We start from the raw sequence: 16,951 nt of genomic DNA, 5'->3' as shown, positions 1-16,951 counted from the left end.
ACCGAACCTCGACTGTGCAGCGAACAGGGAGTAAACCTGCCCCGTCCAAAACTCACACAGATATTTAAGGCCAAGGGGCCATGGCTTAACCCATCGAAAAGAAGGTGACCAAACATCGGCACCGAAGAAGGCCAGGGATTTGCCGAAGACTTCCGACTCCGGTCGAGATTCCGGCACCAAACAATCTCGACACTGAGAGTTCGACTCACCCAAAGTGAGAAAAATATCTTCGGAACCGAAAAAAACTAGATCTGAAACCTCGGTACCGAAAAAAGCGGATTCGGAGCCGAAAAGAAGCTCTTACACAGAAGAGCAAGGACTTTCCAGCCAAATGAAGGAAAGACATAGATTTGAGCAGGAAATTAATTATGGAAGAACCGGACCATACACAAAGGAGGTTACATATCCAGAAAGAGACTGGAAAAATACAAACTCTACCTCCAATCAAATCTAAAAGGAAACTTGCATTTCAGGAGACAGAAATGCAGCCTAAGGCAAAGGTGGTTAGAGACAAATCCCCACCACCAAGGTTTTCACCACAACCGTCCCCACCGCACTCACCACAACTGTCACCAGTGGGAACACCTCCAATGCAGTCACCCACACATACAGGGATGACACAGGATGATGCTGATGCATGGGACTTATATGATGCACCAGTATCGGATAACAGTCCGGATTGTTATCCAACAAAGCCATCACCTCCAGAAGACAGTACTGCACTATACGCAGGTACTATCCAGGGCAGCTACGTTCCACACTGTAGCAATGCACTCTGAGCCAATAGAGGATGATTTCCTGTTCAACACCTTGGCATCCACCCACGCTTCCTACCAGAGTCTGCCAATGCTCCCGGGTATGCTCAAACCCGCAAAAAAAGTATTCCAGGAACCAGTTAAAGGAAGGGCTATCACGCCTAGGGTTGAGAAGAAGTATAAGCCTCCCCCAACAGATCCTGTGTTCATAACACAACAACTTACACCGGACTCAGTGGTTGTAGGAGCAGCAAGAAAGAGAGCAAACTCTCAATCGTCCGGAGACGCTCCACCGCCTGACAAAGAGAGCAGAAAGTTTGACGCTGCGGGCAAACGAGTGGCAGCACAAGCAACCAGTCAATGGCGGATTGCTAATTCACAAGCCCTACTTGCTTGCTACGACAGGGCACACTGGGACGAGATGCAACACATCATACAGCACTTGCCCAAGGAACCTCAGAAACATGCTCAACAGGTCGTAAAAGAAGGACAGGCCATATCTAACAACCAGATAAGGTCCGCACTAGACGCAGTAGACACAGAAGCACGAACGGTCAACACGGCGGTAACCATTCGCAGGCTTGCGTGGTAAAGAAGTCCTGGATTCAAGCCAGAGATCCAACAAGCGGTGTTGAACATGCCATTTAATCAGGAACAGTTGTTTGGGCCGGAAGTTGACAACGCAATTGAGAAGTTGAAAAAAGACACAGACACGGCCAAAGCCATGGGCGCGCGCTCTATTCCCCACAAGTCAGAGGCACCTTTAGGAAACCACAATTTAGAGGAGGTTTTCGACCGCAAACATCAGAGCCTTACACCTCTCAAACCAGACCCACCTATCAGGCACAATATCAAAGGGGAGGGTTTCGTGGTTCCTATAGAGGACAATTCCCAAGAGGAAGGGGAAAGTTCCAAGCAGCCAAACCAAGCCAGACCAAACAGTGACTTCAATGTCACAAGACCCAACACTTATCGCCAGTGGGGGGGTAGGCTAACCACATATTTTCAAAACTAGACACATTACCCCAGACGCATGGGTCCTATCAATTATCCAACATGGTTATTGCATAGAATTCACAAAATTCCTGCCAGGTGTGCCACCAAGAACACACAATCTGTCCAAACAACACTTAGACCTATTACAAATATCACTATCACTATATTTCCTAATTCTAAAAAAGGACAAAACGTTAAGACCTATCTTAGATCTCAGAACACTGAATCTCTTCCACATGGTAACACTTCAAGACGTGGTTCCATTACGAAAAAAGGAGGAATACATGTCAACATTGGATCTCAAGGACGCACATTTCTACATACCCATCCATCCTTCCCACAGAAAATACTTAAGGTTTGTAATGCACTGCGTACACTATCAATTCAAAGTGCTACCGTTCGGGATAACAGCCCCATGGGTATTCACAAAATGCCTAGCAGTAGTAGCTGCTCACATAAGGAGACGGCACATGCACATATTCCCATATTTAGATGACTAGCTAATAAAAAGCAACACTCAACAACAGTGTCTTCTTCACACGCAATACGTCATAGAAACCCTAAACAAACTAGGGTTCTCTATAAATTACCAGAAATCAAATCTGCAACCATCCCAAATACAATAATACTTGGGAGCAACACTCCACACACAAAGAGCAATTGCCACTCCAAGTCCACAAAGGGTCCAAGCGTTCCAAAATGTAACATCAAGCATACAGTCAAACCAACACTACCCAGTAAGGTTTGTAATGAAACTTCAAGGCATGATGTCTTCATGCATAGCCATTGTCCCAAAAGCAAGATTACACATGAGGCCCTTGCAACAGTGCCTAGCAAAACAATGGACACAGGCACAGGGTCAACTTCAAGATCTAGTGTTGATAGACCGCCAAACACACTTCTCGCTTCAATGGTGGAACCCTATAAATTTAAACAAAGGGCGGCCATTCCAAGACCCAGTGCCTCAAGCTGTTATCACAACAGATGCTTCCATGATGGGGTGTGGAGCACACCTCAACAAGCACAGCATACAGGCTCAATGGGACAATCAGCAAAAACAACTTCACATAAATCATTTGGAACTGCTAGCGGTGTTTCTAGTATTAAAAGCATTTCAACCACTGGTAGCCCACAAACACATCTTTGTCAAAACCGACAACAATGTATTATCTCAACAAACAAGGGGGGGGGACACTTGTCACAACTGTCTCTTAGCACAAAAGATTTGGCATTGGGCAATTCACAATCACATTCACCTCATAGCACAATACATACCAGGCATTCAGAATCAGTTAGCGGACAATCTCAGTCGAGATCACCAGCAAACTCACGAATGGGAAATTCATCCCCAGATCCTACAGGATCACTTCCTCTGCTGGGGAACACCAAACATAGACCTATTCGCAACAAAAGAAAACGCAAAATGCCAAAACTTCGCGTCTAGGTACCCACACCCTCAATCCAAGGGCAATGCACTATGGATCAGTTGGTCAGGGATATTTGCTTACGCTTTTCCCCCCTCTCCCACTCATTCCTTATGTTGTCAACAAACTAAGTCATAACAAACTCAGACTAATACTTATAGCACCAACCTGGGCTCGCCAACCGTGGTACACAACACTGTTGGACTTATCAGTAGTACCCCCACATCAAATTACCAAACATTCCAGATCTGTTAACACAACACAAACAACAGATCAGATACCCAAATCCAGCATCACTCAATCTAGCAATCTGGCTCCTGAAGTCTTAGAATTCGGACATTTAAATCTTACACAAGAGTGTATGGAAGTCATTAAACAAGCAAGAAAACCTACAACAAGACATTGTTACGCAAACAAATGGAAAATATTTTTTGCTACTGCCACACTAATCAGATTCAACCACTACATGCCTCCACAAAGGACATTGTAAGCTACTTATTACACTTACAGAAGTCTAATCTAGCATTCTCTTCCATTAAACTCCATCTCACTGCAATCTCTGCCTATCTGCAGATTACACATACAACATCACTTTTTAGAATCCCAGTCATGAAAGCTTTTATGGAGGGACTAAAAAGAATCGTACCCCCAAGGACACCACCAGTACCTTCGTGGAACCTTAATATTGTATTAACACGACTCATGGGCCCACCATTCGAACCATTGCATTCTTGTGAAATGCGATATCGGACTTGGAAAGTAGCCTTTCTAATAGCTATCACATCACTTAGAAGAGTAAGTGAGATACAAGCATTTACTATTCAGGAATCCTTTATACAAATACATAAACATAAAGTGGTTCTCCATACAAATCCAAATTTCTTACCAAAGGTCATATCACCATTCCACCTAAACCAAACTGTGGAACTCCCAGTCTTCTTTCCGCAACCAGACTCAGTAGCCGAAAGAGCCTTACATACATTAGACATAAAAAGAGCACTAATGTATTACATTGACAGAACAAAACAATTTCGTAAGACAAAACAATTGTTTTGTAGCCTTCCAAAAACCTCATGCAGGTAATCCTATATCCAAACAAGGCATTGCCAGATGGATAGTTAAATGTATTCAAACTTGCTATATTAAAGCAAAAAGAGAATTACCTATTACACCAAGAGCACATTCCACGAGGAAAAAAGGTGCCACAATGGCTTTTCTTGGGAATATACCTATGACAGAAATTTGTAAGGCAGCCACCTGGTCTACGCCTCATATATTTACTAAGCATTACTGTGTAGATGTGTTAGCAACGCAACAAGCCACAGTAGGACAGGCTGTATTAAGAACATTATTTCAGACAACTTCAACTCCTACAGTCTAAACCACCGCTTTTTGGGGAGATTACTGCTTGTTAGTCTATGCACAGCATGTGTATCTGCAGCTACACATGCCACCAAACGGAAAATGTCACTTACCTAGTGTACATCTGTCCGTGGCATGAGACACTGCAGATTCACATGCGCCCTCCCTCGTAGTCTGTAGCCGTTCTTAGTTGAATGAAAATTGTAAATATGTAAATAAATATTCTTTTGATACACATTAAGTACATACATAACTACTCCATTGCATGGGCACCTCTAGCATACTCACAACTCCTACCTCACCCTCTGCGGGGAAAACAATCTAAGATGGAGCTGAAAGGGAGGAGTCACTCGGTCACGTGACTCGAAAAGACTTCTTCGAAGAAAAACAACTTGTAACACTCCGAGCCCAACACTAGATGGCAGGATAATGCACAGCATGTGAATCTGCAGCATCTCATGCCACGAACAGATGTACACTGGGTAAGTGACATTTACCATATCTTGCAAATGTTGTCTTCAGATGACACAATTCCCGTGCACTTTATCTGTTGCACAGTTTCATTGAGAACTTTGCCAGTGTGACTTTTCATTTTTCCATAACAGAAGAATATGCCATAAACCAAACTTAAAAATATGTAGCCACCTAAATATGAAAATATTCAGAGGTGGGCGCTTTACTAGTGACGTTTTAGTTGTGCTGTAAATTACTGCTAAACCAAGCACTCAAATTGCTGGCAGCTACAGTGTTAAAGTGCCGCTTATACATTAAATTGCAACAACTTTGAAAAAGATACCGAATATAAATCCGTAAGTGGCACCCAAAGTGAAGAAAAATAAATAGCTGGTATTTAAGTTGATATAAATAGCATTTAATGCCAGATTTGTCACTGAAGAGGAAGGGACTATTTTAGGTGAATGTGAAGAATGTGTACAATTTTTGTGCTGTAACTGAACGTGAAGGGATTCATTTGATAAAGAGGTCTGTGTCATTGCCCCAAGCAGTATGCTGTAACGGGGCAGAGGCAAAATGTGGAAGACAGTTTAACAGACCAATAGATGAAGCCCACTGACCAAAAGCCTATCTCTGTATGCATATCGTATGATATTATGGGAAAACCAATAGTTTGTCTCAAAAGTCAGACTTAAAATTGAACTTTCAGGTATAAACACCCACAAAATAACGGGCTGCATCCTTATTTTTCCAAGGTTTAATGCCCCCAAGTACTTTTTACCAGAATGTCTTCTTGCCAATATGTCCAACCCTTTTTCAAAATGAATACTAAAAATTCTGGAGAGCTAGGTTCTACTTTGATAGACCTCGTCAACACTATGGGGAGGGTGCAACATCCAAACTGTCTTTGGTGCCAAGAGCAAGTTGGTACCTTCCCACATACCATCTGGGGATGCTCTATTATACAGGAATATTGGACAAAGATTGTTGGAACTGTTGGGGGGTACTAATGGAGCAGATCCTACCTGACCCCAAATTTACTCTATTGGGAATCCCCAAATGATGTTGACTCTTCCCCGGGCCAGGATTATATTCTGCAATCTAAGGCTAGGGTGGCTAAGAGAGATTTGGTTTGTCTTTGGTGATCATAATTATCCCCCATGTTGGACACAAGGAGAAAAGGGAGGGAGGGAGGGATCGATGGATGGATTCATGATGGCAGAAAAGGTGGCATATGCAAACAGAGGTTGCCCACGAAAATTTGGGAGGGTCTGGGGCGCCAGAATGGCATACCACTTGTTAAATGTGTAGACATTTGAGCACTATGGATCCACCAGAGTGCGATGCAGACTGTAAAGTATTGATTATTGCGAGGCGGAAGGATTGGGATGCCTATGAAGTGGGAAAGAGACCAATTGTTGATATGCAGTGGGATATGTTTGTGTATGTGGGTGGTTTGGGGGGGTGGTGTTGGAGAGACTGATGTTCCTTTTTATTACTCTGGTGCTGCTGTGAAGTACTGTTTTGTGTATTTTTTCTGGATATCTGCACCTTTTGAAAATCAAATAAAAATACTTAATAACAAAAAAATATCAGGAGAGAAAATAGCTTTGTTTTGTCACCAAAACTATTGGGATTCATTTGGGATCTTACAAATAAAAATAGGCATGTTTCTCATCTTTTGTTAATTTTGAACAATTTAAATCTATATGGCAGGTCCCTCCAACTATCAGCCTAGAGAGTCTAAGTGCTACCACTTACTGCAATTATTGAAGTCATGGTGGCAGTTGCTTAAATGAATGTAGTGATTTTTTTGTAGTGAAGAAATCAAAATATTTCTTCATTGTTATCTGCTTTGAGGTAAAGATCTTCATTGACTAGACACGCTGAGAGGGGGCCAGGGGCTGCGGGACTACCTCACTTAGACTCCTTTGCAGCAGAAAGCCGCCTCTGGCGTTTCCCTCACGCTCGAGGCACTTAATATCGGACTTCAGCCTCACTGCGTGGGACGTGCTGAGAGGGGCCGGGAGCTGCAGGACTACCTCACCCAGACTCCTTTGCAGCAGGAAGCTGCCCCTGCCATTTCCTTTGCGCCCGGAGGTGCCTATTATCGGACTGCTGCGCTGGACGCGCGCGGGTGTGCCCAGGCGAAGACCGGGCCCATCTGTGCTGTCTCTAGGCTTGTTCGTTTAGTCTGTAGGAGGGAGACTGGGATATTGTGTGATTTTACTGTATTAGCCTCTATTGATAAGTGATCTCAAGATCGGGACGTGGATACGCTGGCAGGAGTTTTACCTGTGGATATGGGACCAAAACTGATAATTAGCTATCTTACCTCTGTGATGGGAGCTAGAGAAACTGAGATAGTAGGGGGGTAGAAGCTAGTTTGGACCCAACTCTAAAGAAATCTCGTTTAGGAGATAAAGTAGAAGCAGCCCCCTCTGTGAATTTTCCTGTAGCTATACCCAGGAACCCATGTGTTGTAATAGAGCAGAAGTGCCTAAATGAATCTACTTCCTTAAGAATTACCGATAGCCCTCCTCTCAAAAAGAGCAGACAAGGCCCCCAAAACGCCATAAATCTGCCTTCTGGCTTATCATTGTTGTACCCAAAGACTATAATTTCTTCTGGCAAGGTTCCATTTGCTCCAAAGAGGAGAAAAGGCAGGCCCCAATTAAAGACATCTAGGAGGCTCGCGAGTGAAAGTGTTGTTAGTGAGAAGTCTTTCGCCATTTCATGTGATCAATTTAGTCAGATTGAAATCTTTTTTTAAATATATCAGGCAACTATGCTCTCTAGTCTTACAAAAAATGGAAGCTCTGGAAGGCAAGGTAAACACTATTATAGCTACTGAGAAATCTTTAGCTCCTATATCTCTGTTGAGAGACAATAATTAGTCTGAAATTCGCAAATCCATTTGCCCTCCTGCTTCCATCACCCCTGTATGTCAGAGTAAAGGCCTCAAGGGCATCAACAAACTGATAGTGCTCTAATCCTGGGAATTAAAAGATATACACAGAAATTATCTTGCCAGGAGAGGGCTGAGGAGTACCCCAACCGTAAGGCCCCTGAACAGGTTTCGCCGCCAGTAACTTCCAACTCTCACCCTTCATATCCATGGATTCCTCCAGCTTATCCCCCTTATAGCCTGACTTTGGAAAATGTATCTAGAGTGGCTGCCACAAATTCAGAATCTCAAATTTCTTTGCGTAATAAAGCTATGTACTGGGTTAGGGAATATTCATGATGGAGCTCAGATCTTTCTGGAGACATTTTAACTGTGAGAAGGCTACCATGGATAGGCTCCTCCAGTAAACTCACAGCTAGTTGCTACTCTGCATCACCGTTTGCTTACATCATTTGACTTTGGATCTTTAACGGTAAGATGGCTGTCATTTTTTCGTTCTACTCAGGCACAGCAGTCCTAGTTTTAGTAAACCTGACTTGCAGAAAACCAGCTCTTCCCATCAGTCCAGGCTCTCTGATACTCTAATTTATTTAGCTAACAGTTCAGAGTCTGTGAATTACTTGGAGCAATTGGATTGACCATCAATCCATGGGGAAAGTGCCAGAAGGAGGTCAGGAGATAGATACTTTCCCCACAATAGACATTTATCCCTCTAGTTTAACTAATATTTCGTCTGTCACAATTTCAGGGCTTATTTCATGGAACGTGGCTGGTCTGAGGGATAAGCTGGATAACTCAGCTTGGCTAAAGTTTGTGGGCCAAAACTCAATTATCAGCTGTCAGGAATCTTGGTTTTTAGATCCCCCCCCTATATTAATGGCTTCACCACCTATTTTTCCCCTGCTATGAAATCACCATCGCCACGCGCCAAGGGAGGTTTAGCTATATTCGTATCCGGTTCTGTAAAAATAAAAAAAAAAAAAAAAAGTAGCTATAGGTATCATTGATACAACACCATATTACCTGATACTCCTTCTTAAATTGCCTGGCCCATATGATGTTTTATTGATTAACTACTACAATAACATCTTTGACTGGTCAGATACGAGCCTGGAACTCAAGATCCATGGTATCCTGAACAGAAATAAGAAGGATTTTATGATTATCTTGGGTGATTTCAATGCCCATTGATGTGATTCAGAACTATTAGACAATTGTGGCATTACCGATGAATACGATTGCCTCATTCAACATTTTATACATTCTCCTTAAGGGAATGTGTTAAATCGATTAATGGCTGCTAATATTCTGACATTTCCAACCCTGGAAGTCAAGGGGATTCCCACGTTTACAGGGGGTAGTGCTCAATCGATAATTGACTTTATAGTTTATTCTAAAGATCTTACCCCCTTTATAGGGAAGTTTAGGGTGATTCCAAACTGCATGAGCGATCATAACCCCCTAACCCTAGAGTTTAGGCAAGGTGGGGATAAGGGCACTGATGGCGAGTCACAGCAGCCAGCTTTGAGTTTTAAGAGGCGCAAAAGCGCGATAACCAAGTGTGGTAAAGTAGATAAACATAGTTTTCATATAGACTGGATGAAAAACAAGAAGTAAGAGATCATGACTGCCTTAGGTGAACATGCCCAGGCACAAAATATTCTTGAGGCCTTTTCTGCTATAACAAGTTATATGGCTAATAAATTACAGCAGTTAATTATTAATAGAAATAGAAATCCCCGCTGGTTTAATCATGCATGTACATCTGCTCTTAAAGATCTAAAGAAGAGGTGTGAGGAAAATATTTATAGTGACGAGTGAAAAAGTGTACTTGGAGAGTACAGGTAAAGGGGGACTGCCTTCTGCCGTCGTTACATTTTCCTTATACATGGGCTGACCTGCGGTTAATGGGAGACGTTTAGTGGGAGTTTTTTCTTTACATGCACTATATCGTTTACTATTTTTCAAGATAGTCACGTCTTAGACCCCGATTATCAGGAATTGCCTTACCCTGGCGATCACTCTTGTCATCATAACTGTCTCAAGAAATATGGTTCGTTGTTAGCTATTTTGGGGTGCATTGCCCTTTTGGTTTCTTCACCCGTGCTGCTACAGTAGCTTAGGGCATGCACTTTTGCCGCCCTGCCTTCTATGGCAGGTTGTTTGTTTTTGCCTTTTTTCTTTTGCATGCATGTACTTTTGTATCTTCTAGTGGCACATTTCATTGACGTTTTCATATTTTTATGCCTTATTGATCCGCGTGGCCTTCAGTAATTATTTATTTTCTCTTATATGCTTTTTCTTTTCTTTATATTTACAGGTTGGGTCCATTTTGGCCACCTACAAAGAGTCATCCTAATTATGGATACACTCTATGCATAAAGTTTATACTGATATGGAAGCTTCTTTTCTTAGATTATAAGGGACGGCTTCTTTCTCTGCGGGATTACTTATTCCTTATGGTAGGAAAGTTTTTGCTTCTACACTCCCCGTCTCTCTTTTGCACATTTTATGGTCTGGATCTCACGATTGTAGAATGTATCCGTACGGTCCTCTCCGTGATCTAGTACTGCAACCTATGGCTTTTTCAGAAGGACTGTAAGAATTATTTGGTTCACTATAGTCCTATAAGATAAATTCTCCATGGGCATCGGTGTGTCCTTTTCTTTCTCATTTAGCATGTGCACTATTTCCCTCTTCTCTACTTTTATTTTGTTTCTGATAATCACATTCCTATCTGCACTTATTATCCACGTGGTGGCTTTTTCGCTTTTTCACTCGTCACTATAAATATTTTCCTCACACCTCTGTCCTTTATCCACCGGCCTGGCCATGAAGGCAAGTTTCTTTGTGCTCAACTTTTTTATTACTGGGAGCATCTTTATCTAGATCATCCTTGCACGCCAAAGGGCTATGTATTCTTTGCAACAATCTCCTTGCTGTAATTTCAATTTTAGTCTGATTGTTCTTTATTTACTGTTCCTACCGGATGGTAGAGTTATCACCTTAAGAGTTCCCATTTGTTTTTTACTTCCAGCCTTGAAAAAGTCCGTGTGGACGAAACACGTGTTGGCTTTTTCTATAACTCAGATATGCCTTTCCTAAACATGTGGACATGAATATCATTGAGCAGATATTGGATTTTCCCAGCATAAAGGATTAAAGCATTTCTTGCAACTGTATTCATCTCGGACTGATTATTCTGGAGTGCACTGGTTGCTCTTTTCTTGCATTTTGTACTTTACAGCACATGACATAGGTATTTCCGTCTATGATCTGTGCATCCTGAAACCCGTGGTGGTTGGGTTTCCAAACCAGGCTGGCACCGTTCACATGACTTCACATATGATTTAATTACATTTGAGTTCCTCGTTTCGGATGTGCGACGTATAGCATCAACCACCTCTGTTTAGTAATATATAAAGCCCTGCCCGAATTTTTGGGCTCTTCTTCTTACTAATGTTTTGAGGGCTGCTATGATGGACCCCTTGGTAGACACCTGGAGTGAGGTGATAATTGTGCCCATCTTTAAGAAGGGGGACAGAGCATATCCGCAGTGGTATCGCCCAATTTCTCTCTTAAACAGTTCTGTCAAGATTTTAAGGAGTGTGCTATTGAGCAAGTTAGAACATTGGGCTAAGGAGACCAATAGCCTCTCGAAGGTTCAGTTTGGGTTTTGACCAGGGCTGGGCACAATTGAACAGACTCTTAACTCTGATAGTACAGAAATACACCAAAACTAAAAAAGGCTGTCTCCATTTAGCATTTATGGATCTATCCTGTGCCTTTGACACAGTTGATAGACTTAAACTGTGGTCTGTCATGTCAGATAGGGTAATTGATGACGACTTGATCTCCTTACTCAGTAGACTTCATGCCTGCACCACCGCTCGGCTCTGCTTTAGCGAGGAGGGTGATCTTACTGAAGAATTCCCCTCCTTGAAGGGAGTTAGACTGGGGTCTGTGTTGGCCCCTTTTCTTTTTCTGCTCTATATTAATGGCTTAGAAGATTTTTTTTATGTAGGACGGGGAAGGATCCCCAATTATTAATTCTCAACCATTACCAGTATTACTCTACGCGGACGATGCTGTTCTTTTTTCAAGGACAGCCAATATCCTGCAATCCCTATGAGGCGCTTTTAATATTTTTTATGGGTAATCTTGGGCTTAGAATTAATAGAACAAAATCGTATGTGAAGTCATCAAAAAGCAACAATTTGTTTTGGAGGAGGCAGAGATACATAAGGTACCTAATTTTACTTATCTGGCGGTTCCAATCAATGTTGATTTTAATTGGAAATCTCTAATGTTCGTATTCTGTAGTTTCAAAGAGTCATTGACGCAGTGTTTAGGTTCTCAAAGAAACTGGCACATAAACCAGTTAAGGAAATTATGATCATTTTTAAAAGCAAATGTCTTTTAGTTGCCACATTCGGAGCCAGGGTGTGGGTGACACTGATTGTTCAAGTCTACAGGTAGTAGAAAATACGTTTTTGAGAAGGCTGTTAGCAGTCCCTCAATCCACTCCAGCTGCTTTTTGCCATGATGAATTGGGGCTGAGGGATATAGCCAATTATATAAGCATGCAACCTTTATTGCTCTGGCTAAGAGTATGCTTAAATCCTGAAGCCCACTTGTGCAGATCTGTGATCAGGGACTGTTTGTCACTGGCGCACTCTATGCATATCCCTTGGATTAGATATGTAAATTCAATGTTTTCTCCTGAGGCAAAGGAATATTTCCAGAATCCTACCTCCTTGCTGGGGGTGCGGAGGGGGGTTTATACAGATAACTAAGAATTTGTACTCACACTTTAATCATAACCAGGATTTAACTGGTGATGTCTGGGGCTTGGGTGTGTTCATTTTCAAAGCCATTACTTCCCAAGTCATATCTTAGTTTGATCACCTCTGAACAGCACAGGTTTTTACTTATTAGATTTTGGTTGAAATCCATAAAAAAAAAAATTATTGGCATTTCCTATTCAAGGCACCTGGTTCAAGAATCTGCCCCCATGTTGCTGCGATGGTAGATGGTATCAAAGTACCTTTCATTTTATTCTCTTTTGTAATCTATACAGAGTCCCTAGAAGAAGGTTTTTACTCTCGGCCTGTCTTCTCTCGGGTATCCGACGCAGCTACGCTGCCGTTTCTTATTTACAGGATTTTGGCAGAGAGGAGACAATAGAGGCAGTGCTTAATTTCATAAATGCTGCTATTCAAATTCGTAATTGTTATTAACTGTTCATCTATTTTTATATCAGACGCTGTTATTTATTTTTATTTATTAAGCTTTTATTATGATACTTGTAATTGACTGTCTTTTATGGCTCTTTTGAGCCGAATAAAGTATTTTGATGATGACTAGATGCATATGCATTCAAATTATTCAGCAGTTGCTTAACTGCTTTAATGCTTTTAGATTTGCAAAATAACCTGGCATACTAATGTCACCCAATGAAATAGACAATCTGATAGAGAACTCTTTCCTGAAAGAGCCATCAGGTAGAAAATAAGCAGTGATATTAACAACATTGCCGCTCCCTGACGTATGATGTGAAGATGAATGTGGCTGCAGCTGTAGTATAACTGAAGACAGTTGTGAATACTCAAGAATGTAGCACCCATCTATCATCCTCAAGCTAATAATCACAAAAGAAATGATGAACTTACTCCACAAATCTGAAGATAAGATCTTGGTGGATCGATGCACCCACTACTGTCACAGGAGCAGGTGATCCTCAATCAAGATCGCTATATGTTCACTTCAAATGTCCGTTTTTTCGAGAGAGATGGAAAAGGGAAAAACTCCACTCTTGAATTTGTTTATATAAAAATGTGTTTGTAAAGGAAGTAAATTTGTTTAGTCGTGGGATGTGAATGGTTCTGTGGTTGCCAACAATGTAGCAGAATCAGCTGATGAAGTCCCTTCTTGCACCAACTGAATTTCTCGTTTTATATGTCTTATTGGGGGTAAAGCTGGAGCCTCTGCAGTTATTCTGAGTAACTCAGGAATGGGAAGAGGATGCATTGCAGGGAATTTGGTACTGGTGCTGGACTGCTGAACTGAATCGGTCAGGTGATGATTCTTTGTGTTCAGGTGAAACCTTCCTGTTTTTCTTAGGACTAGGTAATGTTGGCAGGATTATGGTATAAGTGCCTTATAACAAAAGACCTGGTATAGGTGGTCTGCATGATGACCTAACAGGTACTTTTTCAAGGATCCTTTCTTAGATTAGTTCTTCCACTTGTCAGAGCCATCTATCAACAGGTTTACCTTTGATGGCTAATTTGGAAGAACTCTTCTGGTTTGCATGTATTCCTCTCAAATCTTGGATAGTCTGAAATAGACAGACATGCAAGTCAGGTGAATCATTTTACTCCTCCAACTTCACAGGTAACAGCAAATGGGTACTACATAGAGAATCTGGTACGGTGTGAGACAATCTAGGGCAACCCCCAGCGTTCTGGGTGTTCGCTGGCTCTTGCATAGGTTGTGACGATGTATGAATTTGGTATCCAGCACCCTCTGAGTCAGTGTTGGTTGAAGCATATCATTGGCTTTCTTAACCACCCTATTCAACTCTGGAGAAAATAGATGTGAGATTAGAAGCTATAGCATCAACAAACACCTAAGTGCTGAACACCTGACCATTGGTGCGCTCATTGTTACTATTATCACTGTCTGTCTTTTATCACTGCACAAGCGCTGCACTTTTTTGTGGCCATACCCACGGAAATCTAGAGCACAAATCATGAGGTAGTTGATAATTGGCAGTGGGATTATACGGTTAAGGTGAAGGACACAGTCTGTTGGTTATCGTTAAAGGAGTATGAATTTGCTTCACTGAAGCAGAGGATTTATTTTCGTCGGGTAACAGTACATTGGTGTACAATTTTCTTTGTGACTTTTGACATACATGGCTACCAACACTGGTATCACATTGATACTGTAGTATTGATAGCTCGATGGGTAATTGCAATGCCCTTCTGCGCTGCTTTTATGAAGTCTAACCTAAGTGCTTCACTGGGAATATGTTTGTCTTCTGTTCTAGGAGAAACACTATAAGAACATTATCCTCAGTAAAAGTGTAGTAATAGTAAACATTTTTATTATCCTTCGGTTGGTTTAGCACTTTTCAGTGTTTCATCTCAATCGATCTTAGTTTCAGAAACCCCTTCTAGGTTTGTCATTTTCTCAAAATATTTGGGGTTTGCAAAGTAGCGTATTTCAGTTTGAAATCTTGTGCCAGTCCTTTGCCTTAAAATGATAAATCAAATCTCAAAACGATTACACTAAGTGAGACCATCTTTAACTTATGGCAATTTCTTTTGTGTCTGTGTTGGTCTAAAATAGTCACTAGTCTGCCTGCCCTTTCTAAATTTTCATCTAAGTCACTGTCTGTTTGCAAACATTGGGATCATCCTGGAGAACATCCATTAGTCTTGTTACTGGATTGTTATTTTACCCTGCAGTAATCTTGTATAATCATATTGAGTACCACCAAATGTGAGTGTTGTCCAATATTTTTATTCAAGCGCTACATTCTGTCCAAGAACCCATTAGCGATGTCAAGATCTGTCTTGTATTTTTTTTTTTTTTTTTTTTTTGGTAAACTTCCTCATCAGTCCTGTTCTGCAGGTGTTTTGCATTGCATGTGTATGGTATGAGCCTTCAAATGTCTGTTGTCCAGCATAGTATGGTAAGAATTGTCTGGCTTAAACATCAGAAAAAGAGGAGTGTTTGCTTGAATGAAGAGGCACTATCGGTGTCTGATACTACAGTTGAGTTTTAATGATTTGCTTATTTCTCTTTACTTTTGACATCATTGGAAATAGAGGTTTTGTCTGGTTCACTGGGAAGAGGAATCACATGTGGCAACAGAGCCTTTGTACTCCTCGTTTAGTTTTATACAACGCTGGAGGATTCTTTCAAGCCCACTCTCCTGCATATTTGCCCCTTACTTCCTCACATTAAGGAAGCTGCATAGTTCTGGAGCCCTTGGCATGTCTCTTCAGAACCACAGGGACAAGCTGGCTAATACTGATGGTGATCAAATTATAATGTGTGGATGATGCCTTGGTATGTCTGCATAACACGGGAAAAGATCTGCAAGGTATTATGGATACCATAACAATGTCTAGTGATCTATCAGATCTGAGAATGAACAAGTACAAAATCTTGGCTCTTTCCGATTGAGGAAGACCAACTCGAACATCTACCCACGTCCCAACTCCGATGGGAGTTGGGAGACATTTAGAAAGTTAGTATAGATGTATCACTGTGATGAAAAAAGCATTGAGTTGTCCGTATCGCAGACCAGTGCAGTGGTGTTCAGATCTGTTCCATTTTCTTACTTGCTGCCCCCATAGTGCCTATTTTTTATGCAGTAGGACATGTCCACTTGATTGTTTTCCCTCTGACTTGGGAACGCATTTTTTTAGGCTAGGTTTTGAAGAAAATCTACAGAGCCAGATAAGAGTCAAAGTACAACATCAGCAGAATGCTACGGAAGAAAAGTGTGTTAAACAGGCTTTTTTGAATATTCTAGATCACCCCCATCACAAACTAACAAAAAAAGGCTACACCAACATTACTTTCAAATGGCTGAGACTGGGGGTACAGATAACATAACCAAATGATAAAAACACTTACAGGTTTAATTCACTTGCAAATATTCTAATGCATTTTGTGACCTAAATACTGTTTTCAGCACATTTTAGCATTTTTCTAAAACACAAAAAATTCACATTACATTTCACTTTGAGAATTGTCACACCAGTTGATTGTTACAAAACATCAGATAAACATTGATTTAATACATTAGAGTATCCCAAAGACCACCTCTTTCATTCTTCAATCCCACTTACTCAATTACTGTAAAACCCACCATTAGCCTTTTGTTGATTCCAAGTCATGCCCACTTGTACTGGTTTACCCAGCTGTGAGGTAATGGTGGTCCTAGTCCATGGGTCCTTAAAACTTTAATTAACACCACATACGCATTGTAGTTGAGAGCAAGCCAAAGATTTTACAATCAAGTTGGCACTCGT

The 16,951-nt window shown here is 41.4% G+C and overlaps 1 protein-coding gene across 2 annotated transcripts in view; it reads left to right on the top strand.

Moving 5' to 3' along the window:
- TLK1 (tousled like kinase 1) overlaps nt 1-16,951 on the top strand; it is a 618,148-nt gene that overhangs the window by 245,321 nt on the left and 355,876 nt on the right. The window lies entirely within an intron of this gene.

Source organism: Pleurodeles waltl, chromosome 3_1, assembly GCF_031143425.1.
Source record: "Pleurodeles waltl isolate 20211129_DDA chromosome 3_1, aPleWal1.hap1.20221129, whole genome shotgun sequence".
Classification (NCBI taxonomy): domain Eukaryota; kingdom Metazoa; phylum Chordata; class Amphibia; order Caudata; family Salamandridae; genus Pleurodeles; species Pleurodeles waltl.
The sequence above is the reverse complement of the archived record's forward strand: the minus strand, read 5'-3'. Positions and strand labels throughout refer to the sequence as shown.